This window comes from Equus przewalskii, chromosome 7 (assembly GCF_037783145.1).
Source record: "Equus przewalskii isolate Varuska chromosome 7, EquPr2, whole genome shotgun sequence".
NCBI lineage: Eukaryota > Metazoa > Chordata > Mammalia > Perissodactyla > Equidae > Equus > Equus przewalskii.
Window position 1 is genome coordinate 8,016,216 of NC_091837.1, and position 13,105 is coordinate 8,029,320.

The 13,105-nt window shown below is 40.7% G+C and overlaps 1 protein-coding gene and 1 pseudogene across 8 annotated transcripts in view; both read left to right on the plus strand.

The window, feature by feature from the left end:
* Positions 1–13,105, plus strand: part of LOC139084698 (collagen alpha-2(I) chain-like) — a 58,887-nt gene that overhangs the window by 38,363 nt on the left and 7,419 nt on the right. The window lies entirely within an intron of this gene.
* Positions 1,486–2,536, plus strand: LOC103548109 (nucleophosmin pseudogene; annotated as a pseudogene).

Below are 13,105 nucleotides of genomic sequence, written 5' to 3' on the forward strand. Positions count from 1 at the left end.
CTTTCAACAATGGATGATCATCCAGACAGAAAATCAACATGGAAGCATTGGATCTGAACTATACTTTAAGCCGAATTACCTAACAGACATATGCAAAACATTCTATCTAACAGCAGCAGAATACACATTCTTCTCAAGCACACACTGGAACATTCTCCAGGAAAGAGCATATGATAGGTCACAAAACAAGTCTTAGCAAATTTAAGAAGATTGAAATCATACCATGTATTTTTTCTAACCACAGTGGTATGAAATTAGAAATCAATAATAGAAGGAAAACTGGAAAATTCACAGATATGTGGAGATTAAACAACCTGATACCGATCAACCAATGGGCCAAAGAAGAAATCAAAAGGGAAATGAAAAATGTCTTGAAACAAATGAAAATGGAAACACAACATACCAAACCTATGAGAAGTAGCAAAAGCAGTTCTAAGAGATGTTTATAGCAATAAATGTCTACTTTAGAAAAGAGAAAGATCTCAAATAAACAACCTAAATTTTCACCTCAAGGAGCTAGAAAAAGAACAAACTAAGCCCAGAATGAGCACAAGGAACAAAGTAATAAATATCAGAAATAAATGAAATAGAGACCAGAAAAACAACAAAGATCCAAATGAAACTCAGAGCTGGGCTTTTTTTTAAAAGGTAAACAAAATTAACAAATCCTTAGCTAGACTAACAAAGAAAATAAGAGAGAAGACTCAAGTAAAATCAGAAATGAAAGAGGAAACATTACAATTGATACCACAGAAATACAAAAGATTTTTGTATTAAAGAGACTACTATGAACAGTTATACATCAATTAATTGGATAACCTAAAAGAAATGGATAAGTTCTTAGAAACTTACCACCTACCGAGACTGAATTATGAAAAAATAGAAAATCTGAACAGACCAATAATGAGTAAGGAGATTGAATGAGTAACCAAAAATCCCCCCAACGAAGAAAAGCCCAGGCCCAGATGGTTTCACTGGTGAATTCTACCACACATCTAAGGAAGAATTAACACCACTCTTTCTCAAACTCTTCCAAAAAGTTGAAGAGGAGAGAACACTTTCAAACTCATTTTTTGAGCCCAGCATTACCCTGGTACCAAAGCCAGATAAAGACTACAAGAAAAGAGAACTACAGGCCAATATCCCTGATGAATATAGATGCAAAAATTGTCAGCAGAGATCTCGTCAAGATGGCGGCGTAAGCCGACTCTGAACTCATCTCCTCCCACGAACACAACCAGGTTACAACTATTTTCGGAAAAATTACCCTGGAGAGAAAACTGAAAACTGGATAAAAAGAACCCCCACAACAAGGGACAGTCCTGACTAAGAAGGAAGAGGCAGAAATTCCTGCTAGAGAGGAAAGAAGCCATCTTTGGGAGCAGCGGAGCTTCTCAGCTGGCCAGGCGCGAGCCACCCTAAGGTTGTGAACTAAAGGCTGACAAAGATTATCATTTTAAGGTGGATAATGATGAAAATGAGCACCAGTTATCATTAAGAATGGTCAGTTTAGGGCTGGTGCAAAGGATGAATTGCACATTGTGGAAGTAGAGGCAATGAATTATGAAGGCAGTCCAATTAAAGTAACACTGGCATCTTTGAAAATGTCTGTACAGCCAACGGTTTCCCTTGGGGGCTTTGAAATAACACCACCTGTGGTCTTACAATTGAAGTGTGGTTCAGGGCCAGTGCATGTTAGTGGACAGCACTTAGTAGCTGTGGAGGAAGATGCAGAATCAGAAGATGAAGAGGAGGAGGATGTGAAACTGCTGAGTATATCTGGAAAGCGTTCTGCCCCTGGAAGTGGTAACAAGGTTCCACAAAAAAAAGTAAAACTTGCTGCCGATGAAGATGATGATGATGATGATTTTGATGAGGAGGAAGCTGAAGAAAAAGCTCCAGTAAAGAAATGTATACGAGATACTCCAGCCAAAAATTCACAAAAGTCAAACCAGAATGGAAAAGACTCCAAACCATCAACGCCAAGATCAAAAGGTCAAGAATCCTTCAAAAAACAGGAAAAAACTCCTAAAACACCAAAAGGACCTAGTTCTGTAGAAGACATTAAAGCAAAAATGCAAGCAAGTATAGAAAAAGGTGGTTCTCTTCCCAAAGTGGAAGCCAAGTACATCCATTATGTGAAGAATTGCTTCCGGATGACTGACCAGGAGGCTACTCAAGATCTCTGGCAGTGGAGGAAGTCTCTTTAAGAAAATAGTTTAAACAGTCTGTTAAAATTTTCCATCTTATTTCATTTCTGTAACAGTTGATATCTGGCTGTCCTTTTTATAATGCAGAGTGAGAACTTTCCCTACCGTGTCTGATAAATGTTGTCCAGGTTCCATTGCCAAGAATGTGTTGTCCAAAATGCCTGTTTAGTTTTTAAAGATGGAACTCCACCCTTTGCTTGGTTTTAAGTATGTATGGAATGTTATGACAGGACATAGTAGTAGTGGTGGTCAGACAAATGGAAATGGTGGGGAGACAAAAATATACATGTGAAATAAACTCAGTATTTTAATAAAGTAAAAAAAAATTGTCAGCAGAATACTAACAAAACAAATTCAACAGCACATTAAAAGGATCATACACCACGATCAAGAGGGATTTATCCCTGGGATGCAAAGATAGTTTAAGATACACAAATCAATGAATGTGATATACCACATTAATAGAATGAAAGATAAAAATTATATGATCATCTCAATAGATGTAGAAAAAGAATTTAACAAAATACAACATCTTTCGTGATAAAAACCTTCAACAAATTGGGTATAAAAGGAACATACCTCAACATAATAAAGGCCATATATGACAAGCCCAGAGCTAATATCATACTCAATGGTGAAAGGTTAAAAGCTTTTCTTCATGGGGCCAGCCTGGTGGTGCAGCGGTTAAGTGTGCATGTTCTGCTTCGGTGGCCCGGGGTTCGTAAGTTCGGATCCCAAGTGCGGACATGGCACCATGTGGCAAGCCATGCTGTGGTAGGCATCCCACATGTAAAGTGGAGGAAGAGGGGCACGGATGTTAGCTCAGGGCCAGTCTTCCTCAGAAAAAAAAGAGGATTGGCAGATGTTGGCTCAGGGCTAATCTTCCTCGAAAAAAAAATAATAAATAAATAAATAAAAGCTTTTCTTCTAAATCAGGAACAAGACAAGGGTGCCCACTCTTACCACTCCTATTCAACATAGTAGAAGTGCTAGCCAGGCAGTCAGGCAAGAAAAAGAAATAAAACACATCCAAATCTGAAAGGAAGCAGTAAAATTGTCTTTGTTTGCAGATGATCCTATCTTATATATAGAAAATCCTAAAAACTCCACCAAAAAACTGTTAGAACTAATCAACAAATTCAGTAAACTTGCAGGGTACAAAATCAACACACAGAAATCAGTTGCATTTCTATACGCTAATAAAATATCTGAAAGAGAAACAAAGAAAACAGTTCCATTCACAATAACATCAGGAACATAAAATACTTAGGAATAAATTTAACCAAGGAGGTGAAAAATGTGTACACAAAAAACTGTAAGACTTTCGTGAAACAAATTAAAGAAGACACAAATAAATGGAAAGCTATCCTGGGTTCAGGGATTGGAAGAATTAATATTGTTAAAATGTCCATACTATCCAAAACCATCTATCTATTCAATACAATCCGTATCAAAATTCCAATGGCATTTTTCACATAAATAAAAGAAACAATCCTAAAATTTGTATGGAACTGCAAATAACCCTGAATAGCCAACACAATCCTCAGTGAGAACAAAACTGACGGCATCACAGTTCCTGATTTCAAACTATAGTACAAAGCTATTGAAATTAAAACAGTATGGTACTGGCATAAAAATAGATACATAAACCAATGGAACAGAATCAAGAGCCCAGAAATAAACCCTCACCTGTACAATCAACTAATATTTGACAAGGGAGCCAAGAATAATCAATGGGAAAAGAATAGTCCCTTTGATAAAAGGTTTGGGAAAACTGGATAATCACATCCAGAGCACTGAAATTGGACCCTATGTTACACCACTCGTAAAAATTAACTCGAAATGGACCAAAGACTTAAACATAAGATCTGTAACCATAAAATCCTAGAAGAAAACATAGGGGAAAGCTCCTTGACATTGGTCTTGGCAATGACTTTTTGGATGTGACACCAAAAGCACATGCAACAAAAGCAAAAATTAATAAGTGGCACTACGTCAAACTAAAAAGCTTCTGTATAGCAAAGGAAATAGTCAACAAAATGACAAGGCAACCTACAAAATGGGAGAAAATATTTGCAAATCATATATCTGATAAGGGGTTAATATCCAAAATATACAAAGAACTCATACAACTCAATAGCAAGAAAACAAACAATCCAAATAAAAAATGAGCAGAGGATCTGACCAGATATTTTTCCAAAGATGTCAACCTAAAAGTAAAACAGCCAGTTATTTTACCAGCAAAATGGGTTTATTTGGCAATAGCAAAGGAATTGCATTTTGGGACAAGCCAGCCATAGCAAAAGCCATAGACCAGTCCAGAAAGCAAAGGAGGGGAACGTTATTTTATAGAGAAAAAAGAGGAAGTTGGAAGGGGTTGTTTTGAACAAAAGCCCATCGGTTGAAGGCAAGAGTTCAGAGTAGTGACAGTTTCTCATTGGCTGAGTTGCTGGGGATACAATGTACATCTCTTCCTACTGGGGTCTGTAATTGAGGATTCTTCCTGTTGAGGACTTCATGTTGAGATCTGTCATTGACAATCCTTCCTGCAATTGACTGAAGTGGTAGTGCATGAGGGCTCCCCCTTCTGGCCTCTTGACTCCATTTTAAGTGAGATTTCCCTTTATTAATTTTCACAAAGACATCCAAAGGGCCAACAGGTAAGTGAAAAGATGCTCAAAATCACTAATCATCAGGGAAATTAAAATTAAAACCACAATGAGATATCACCTACCTGTTAGAATGGCTGTCATCAAAAAGACAAGAGATAGCAAGTGTTGGCAAAGATGTGGAGAAACGGGAACCTTTGTGCACTGTGGGTGGGAATGTAAAGTGGTGCAGCCACTATGGGAAACAGTATGGAGGTTCCTTAAAAAATTAAAAAGAACTATCCTATGATCTAGCAATTGCACTTCTGGGTATGTATCCGAAGGAAATGAAATCAGGATCTCAAAGAGATATCTGCACTCCCATGTTCATTGCAGCATTACTGACAATAGCCAAGATATGGAAACAACTCAAGTGTCCATCAGCAGATGAATAGATAAAGAAGATGTGGTATATATGGAATGGAATATTATTAAACCATGAGAAAGAAGGAAATCCTGGCATTTGTGACAACAAGGGTGGACCTTTAAGAGCATTGTGTGAAGTGAAATAAGTCAGAGAGAGAAAGACAAATACAAGGGGCTGGCCGCGTGGCCGAGTGGTTAAGTCTGCGCGCTCCGCTTCTGTGGCCCAGGGTTTCGCCAGTTAAGATCCTGGGTGCAGACATGGCAGCACTCATCAAGCCATGCTGAGGTGGCGTCCCACATGCCACAACTAGAAGGACCCACAACTAAAAATACACAACTGTGTACCAGGGGGCTTTGGGAGAAAAAGGAAAAATAAAATCTTAAAAAAAAAAGACAAATACTGTATGATATTACTTATATATAGAATCTAAAACAGCTAAACTCATAGAGACAGAGTAGAATGGCGGTTGCCAGGGGCAGCAGGATGGGAAAAATGGGGAGATGCTGGTCAAAGGGTACAAACTTTAAGTTACAAGATGAATAAGTTTTGGGGATCTAATGTTCAGCATGGTAATTATAGTTAACAATACTGTATTATAAAGTTAAAAGTTGCTAAGAAAGTAGATATTAAGTGTTCTCACCACAAAAAAATAGGTAATTATGTGAGCTGATGGAGCGTGGTAGCTAACATTATGGTGGTAATCGTTTCACAGTATATAAGTGTATCAAATCAACTGGTACGCCTTAAACCTATACAATGTTATATGTCAATTATATCTCAGTACAGCTGGGAAATAAATAAATACTTACATTAAAAAGACAAAAGGTTTAACATCAATGACCTAAGAAATTAAAAAAGAAGTAAACCCAAGATAAGCAGAAAGAAAAAAATAAAGAACAGAAATTAATATAGAGAAAACAGACAAACCAGAGAGAAAATTACCAAAGCCCAAAGTTGGTTCTTTGTAAAAAGAGCAACAAAATTGTTAACGTCTAGCTTAGTGGACCAAGGAAGGAAAAAAGGAAGGGAACATCAATTGCAGAACACAAATATCAGAAATAAAATGGAGTTATCACTGATGATTTTTAGCAAAAATTTGAGGAAGAAGTAACACTAATCCTACACAAACTTTATCAGACAATAGAGAAGAAGGTAACACTTCTGAACTCATGAGGCTAGTATTACCTGAATATTAAGACCTGACAAAGACATGACAGAAAAAGACAATTATAGATCAATATCCCTTATGAATATAGACATAGAATACTTAAGTAGATCTGTCAAAGGAGCTGAAAATAGCTGAAGTTTTTCTAGAGAGAGAGTCAGTTCATTATATAGAGGAAGCTAAAACTGAAGAAGAAATAGTGGTCTCGGAAAGTGGTAGGATGCAAATAATAAAAACAAATCAAGGTTAAAACACCAATAAGATTACCTTTTTTTCCATCTCTCCAACTGGCAGAGATTGAAAAACACCACCTGATGTTAGTGTCAGGAAATATGCATTCTCAAACATTATTGGTGGGAATGCAATGCAGCACAACCTTTTGGAGGACAGTTTGGCAATGCCTTTTTTTTTCCTGAGGAAGATTAGCCATGAGCTAACATCTGCCGCCAATCCTCCTCTTTTTGGGTTTCTTTCTTTTTTGTTTTTTGTTTTTTTGCTGAGGAAGACTGACCCTGAGCTAACATCCGTTCCCATCTTCCTCTACTTTATATGTGGGACGCCTGCCACAGCATGGCTTGACAAGTGCTGTGTAGGTCCACATCCAGGATCCAAACTGGTGAACCCTGGGCCACCGAAGTGCAACATGTGAACTTAACCGCTGCACCACCAGGCAGGCCCCAGCAATGCCTTTTAAAAGTGGGTATTCAGGGGCCCACCAGGTGCCATAGTGGTTAAGTTCACACACTTAGCTTCAGTCAGCTGGGGTTCCCTGTTCAGTCCCGGGCAGGGACCTACATACTGCTTGTCAAACCATCCGACATACAAAATAGAGGAAGATTGGCATGGATGTTAGCTCAGGGCCAATCTTACACACACACACACACACACACACACACACCAAAACAAAACAGATAAAAGTGGGGATTCAGACCATGCACTTTCCATTTTTAGATCCAGCTTCTTTGCATAGAAGGGCGTCCAAATGAGCAGAGATGTCCACAGTATAGTGTTGGATGTGAAGGAGCATGTTTATACAAAGCATGATCCTGTTTTTATGAATTATATTTATATATATGTCCATAGGAGCAAAAAAGACTGTTCAAAAATATAAATATTGTTTCTGGATCTTGGAATTATAGATTATTTTTCTTTTCTTTTCTTTTTTGCTTGTTATTTCCTGAATTTTAAAAATGATGATATATATTGTTTCTGAAGCACGAAGAAAAATTAAAGGTCATTAAAGGAAAAAAAAATTACTAAAGTGATTAGGGTACTGCCAGGTTAGCACATATTCATGGAAAGAGAGGTTTATCTTCTTTTGTTTTATTCCCAAACCAGCACAATTTGTCTTTGATCGCCCTTACAGAATTCTTTGTCCTGGCAGTGAATGGGTTAGCTTTGTCTTTTCTAGAGGATGGACATAGATCTAAAAATATCAGAAAGAAACCCAGATAAAACAAAGCTGAAGACTGAAGAAATTATTGGTTTTTGTCAAAGTCCTACTTTTAGACCGAGTTGGAGGCTTGTTATCTAACGTATTGCAACATGGAATTGTAACCCCACCATGTTGCCCTGTTGCATCAGGAAGGAGCTCTCCGTCGCCAGAAAGAAAACAGCCTACTTAGAGCCAGCTCCAGCACTCATGGATCCCAGGTGCTGGGAAACTGTTTCTTTACGTTTCCATTTGGTTACCTTTTGGTCACTCTCTAGAGTCAGTCTTAGGGGATTCCTGGATACCCATTTCTCTTCCTGTTGCCCTCCTCTTCTTCTGCCCACACCTGCCCCACTGTCACCCCATCTCTGACCTGGGTTCCTGGTTCCACTATGGACTATGGGAACAGTCCTGGGCCCTGGGTTCTTCAAAGTGGAGCACGTACCGGACCAAGAAAGCTTTCTGTTGACAGTTCCGATAGTCCCCAGTATATGCTTTTATGACTTATTATGCTAAGTGGCTTTCTCTCAGGGTAGAAAGGGGAAGAAATACAAGAGTCCTGTGAAACAGGAAACCCTTTTCTTCCACACAGATGCTAGACCTCGAGGGCGGACATAAGGGTTATTTGCATGTTTGGATGCTGCTAGGCTTTCACACTGAGGGATGATAATGTACACGTTGGTCTCAGAAAAAGTTATAATGATTAAGGGAACTAAATTTGCTAACAGAATTAGAAAATTTTATGCTACACCAAGGGAATATTTAAAAAGGTAGCAGAGAGAGTTACATCTTGAAATATTTATACGTATGTATATATACATGGGTTAGTATACACACAATATTTCCTAGTTCAACCGAGAGGGCTGAGCAGCGATGGCACCGCAGTACAATGAGCACATCTAAGGCCTAGATCTTGATTTCTAATATCATTCTGCCATAAAAGGCACCAGGACTCCTTGGAGAAATGGCTGATTCTAGGACTGAGGAAGGAGATATACAAGATGAGCCAGGAGCATCTTGTAAGAGGAAAGTAAGGAAATGCTCCCAAAAAACCAAAACCAAACAAACAAAACAACACAAAGATGTCAAAGGGGCATAGGAGCCAACTGAAAAAGCTCCCAATGGCCACTGGGACAAGGTGAACAGGAAAGTAAAGTAGGGCATTAAATTTGCTATCAGGATTCAAAAAGTTTATACTACACCAGAGAATGTTAAGGAGACTGTAGAGATGGTTACGTGTAGAAATATTATCATCCACCAGTGTAAACGCTAACAGCACCGAAGCATGCAAATAAAACCTATGTGAGCCCTAAAGGATTATAGTCTAAAGTATAAAGTAAATACCCATGCGTGCATACTGATATTAATCAATGATTGTATAGATAAATAAATTTGGGGGGAGAGAAATCTCCTGTGCAGAGGAACTGCACAGAATTTACGTAGATGCTTTGCTCTCAATGAGGTAGAACATAACTTCCCTCTCTGAAGGTATGGGCTACACACAGTGACTTACTTCTAAAGTTGGAAGTATGGAAATGGGGGAAAGAGTAACTTCACAGTGGAGAAACCTGACAAACACTACCTCAGCCAGGTAATCAAGGTCAACATCAATGTTGATAGTGTGTACCCTTGATAGGATGGGATGACAATGGCACTTTATCTCTGCAGTCTTCCTTCTAAAAACACATAGTCTTAGTCTTAGCATGAGAAAACCTCAGACAAATCCTAATTGAGGGGCATTCTACAAAGTACTCGACCAGTTTCTCAAACCTGTCAAAGTCATCAAAGATAAGGAAAGTCTAAGAAATAAGACGAGTCTAAAGGTACATGATGACTAAATGTAAGATGGGATCCTGGGGGCCGGCCTGGTGTTACAGTGGTTAAGTTTGCCCATTCTGCTTCAGTGGCCCGGAGTTCGCCAGTTCAGATCCTGGTTGCGGACATGGCACCGCTTGGCAAGCCATGCTGTGGTAGGCGTCCCACATATAAAGTAGAGGAAGATAGGCACGGATGTGAGCTCAGGGCCAGTCTTCCTCAGCAAAAAAAGAGGAGGATTGGCAGCAGTTAGCTCAGGGCTAATCTTCCTCAAAAAAAAGAAAAAAGATGGGATCCTGGGACAGAAAAAAGGACATTAGGTAAAAACTAAGGAAATCTGAATACATTTTGGGCTGTAGTTAAAGTATGTTACCATACTAATGTAAGATGTTAATGATAGGGGAGACCTGGTGCAGAGCACCTGGGAAATCTCTGTACCATTTGCTCAATTTCCTGTAAATATAAAATTGTTTTTAAAATAAAATGTTGTCTTTAAAAATCATATGAGAAAGCACACATAAAAAAGGAGGCTGTAGAAAATTATTCCAGATTAAAAGTTTATTTTAAAAAGGACTGTTGCACGTGACAGCCGAGAGACTTACTTCCTTTACAAAAATCTATGCACATTTTAAAAACTTAAAGTGTGATTATTGTTCAACCCAGAAATGTCACTTTTTATCACCCAACAAAAGTATTTACAAAGTATACAGAATATATAGAAAAGAATATTAATTGTAGCTATTTGCAGAAAGCAAAGAGAGGGAAACGCTTTACCTGTCCGTCTATGGGAAGGTGATTGTATGGTATTGTGGTAGGCAGAATTCAAAGGTGACCCCCAGTGACCCTACCCTTGGGTGTGGTGAAAGTTGCGAATATGATGGATTTCATTCCCATGATTAGGTTGTTACATGGCACAGCTGACCTTAAGAAAGAGAGGTTATCCTGAGTGGCCCTGACCTGATGCCGTGAGCCCTTAAAGAGGACTGGGCTCTTCCTAAAGAAATATGTAAAGCATGAGGGGCATTGCCATGAGGGGCATTCTTTGCTACTGGCTTTGAGAATGAAGGAGACCACAATGGTAAGGACTGTAGGAAGCCTCCAGGAGCAGAGAACGGCCCCCCAGCTGACAGCCAGCAAGGAAACAGAGACTTCCGTCCTAAAGCTGCAAGGAAGTGAATTCTGCCAACAGCTTTGAAGAGGACCCCAAGTCTCAGATGAGAGAGCAGCCCTGGCCTACATGATGTCAGCCATGGGAGACCCTGAGCAGGGGACCCAGCCACTCTGTGTCAGACTCCTGAACCACAGAAACTGTGAGATAACAAATTTGTGTCATTTTAAGCTAAGTTTGTGGCGATTTGTTACACAGGAATAGGTAACTAATGTGAAGGCTGTGGAGTACTGTACAGCCATTCCAACTGGTGGGGCCCATCTGCATGTATGCACCCAGAAGGAAGCCCAAGATTGCTGCTGTTTGAATAAGGGAAGATGCAAATATATATTTTCACAAAACTAAAGCCATCTGTGAGTGGCAGGAAAAGATCCGGAATGATAACACCAAAGAGCCAGCTAAGGAGTGGGATTTGGCAGAGGAAACTTTCACTTGTTAATATGTACGTTTTTGTGTTGCTGGAGAGCTTGTTTTGGTGGAGGGTGGTTGTCTTATTTATAAGGAGCATGCATTTTGTTTCTAACTGAAAAGACAGACCAAACCTTTAACAACTCTCTGCTGGCCCTGTTGAGTCCAAACTCAGTACTTACTGAGGCCCCCCTCGATCTGGCTCCCCTGGCCTCCAGGCCTCCTCTCCCGCCTCTCCCCCAGCCACCTTCCAGCTCCACTGCATCCCCACCTCCAGCTCCCAGAACCCACCCCGCGCTGCCTTCTGGACCTTGGCATTCCTCTTCCCTCTTTGTGCCATTCTTTCCCCCTTGTTCCTCATGAGGCGTATGGCTTCTATTCGTCCTTCAGGGCTGGTGCTTCCTGAAATATTTTCTTCCCTGTTCTTCTGGCACCATCTTCTCTATGTTTGTTTTCTGTTTCCTTTTCCTTCTTGGCCCCCTTTGCTAGCTCCGTTTCTTCTCCCTGGCCTTTAGCTTCATCCTTGACCTTCTATTCTCTCTCACCGGGCAAGCTCCTTCCCATCCACTGCTTCAGTTCCATTGCTCTGCCTCAACTCTCACACATCCACCTCTAGCTCAGACATCCCTCTGAGCATGACATTCAGAGAGCCTTCTTCAAAACGAACCCCCACACTTCTCCAGGACACAGAAACCCTCAGTAAATGACACCGTTGTCCTTCCCATTTTGTAGGACAGAGATCTGTCTTCTCTCCTTTCTGAAGCCCAAACACTTTTCTTTATTGTACTGCTCCTCCCTTCTCACCATGAGCGTGATGGCCTTGTACCTGATCCCCCTGCAAGTGCCCTGTACCTCTTCCAGAAGGCTCTTTTTTTTTTTAAGGCAACCTTTTTTTTGGTGAGGAAGATTGGCCCTAAGCTAACATCTGTTGCCAATCTTCCTCTTTTTTCTTCTCCCCAAAGCCCAGTACTTAGTTGTATATCCTAGTTGTAAGTCACTCTAACTCTTCTATGTGGGATGCTGCCACAGCATGGCTTGATAAGTGGTGTGTAGGTCCACACCCAGGATCCGAACCAGCCAACCCTGGGCTGCTGGAGCAGAGCACATGAACTTAACCATTTGGACAGGGGGCTGGCCCCTGGAAGGCTCTTCTTAAAAACACAACTCTGACATTACTCCCTACTGAAAATCCTTCAAAAGCTTCCCATGGTCCTAGGGATGAAGACTCAGCTTATCTGACCCAAGCTCACATCTCCTCTGGCCCTCTGTGCTCCAGCCTCTCTGGCATTTCAGTGCTTCTCTCCAAACGGCCTTGTTTCTGGGGCTTCTGCCCTTGCTGGCCTGGCCTGGAGTGTGCCCTCCTCACAGCCTCCCATCCCGTGGTTGGTGCCTAGTTACCATGTGTTTCCACAGAAATCCTCCTCCTCAAGGAAACCTTTCCTGATGCCCAAACTAGACCAAACCCCCGATGTGGGTGCTCAGAGCCCCTGTTCCTGTTCACAGCCCTTCTCACAGTTTGCCATGGAGGTTTAGGTAATTCATGGATTCACTAGACTGAAATCGCCAAGGCTAGGGACCCAACCTGTTTTCCTCCTTTTGTGTCCCCCAGACCTAGCGAGGACAGGCACTCAACAAATAGAAATGGAAAGTTAAGGGAGAGGAAACAGACCAGGATAAAGGGGAGACAGTCCCTGGGGTAAAGAATAACCTAGCGTGATTGGGATGCAGGCTCTGGGAAGATGGAACTGGAAAGGCCAGGTGATGGCAGAATGGGAAGCCTGCAGATGCCAGACTAAGGAATTTGGGCTGTGTTTTGTGAATCGAGGGAAGTCAGCCAAGCTTTCAGAGCAGGACAGCAGTTATATGATCAGCTCAGTGAAGACTACATGGGA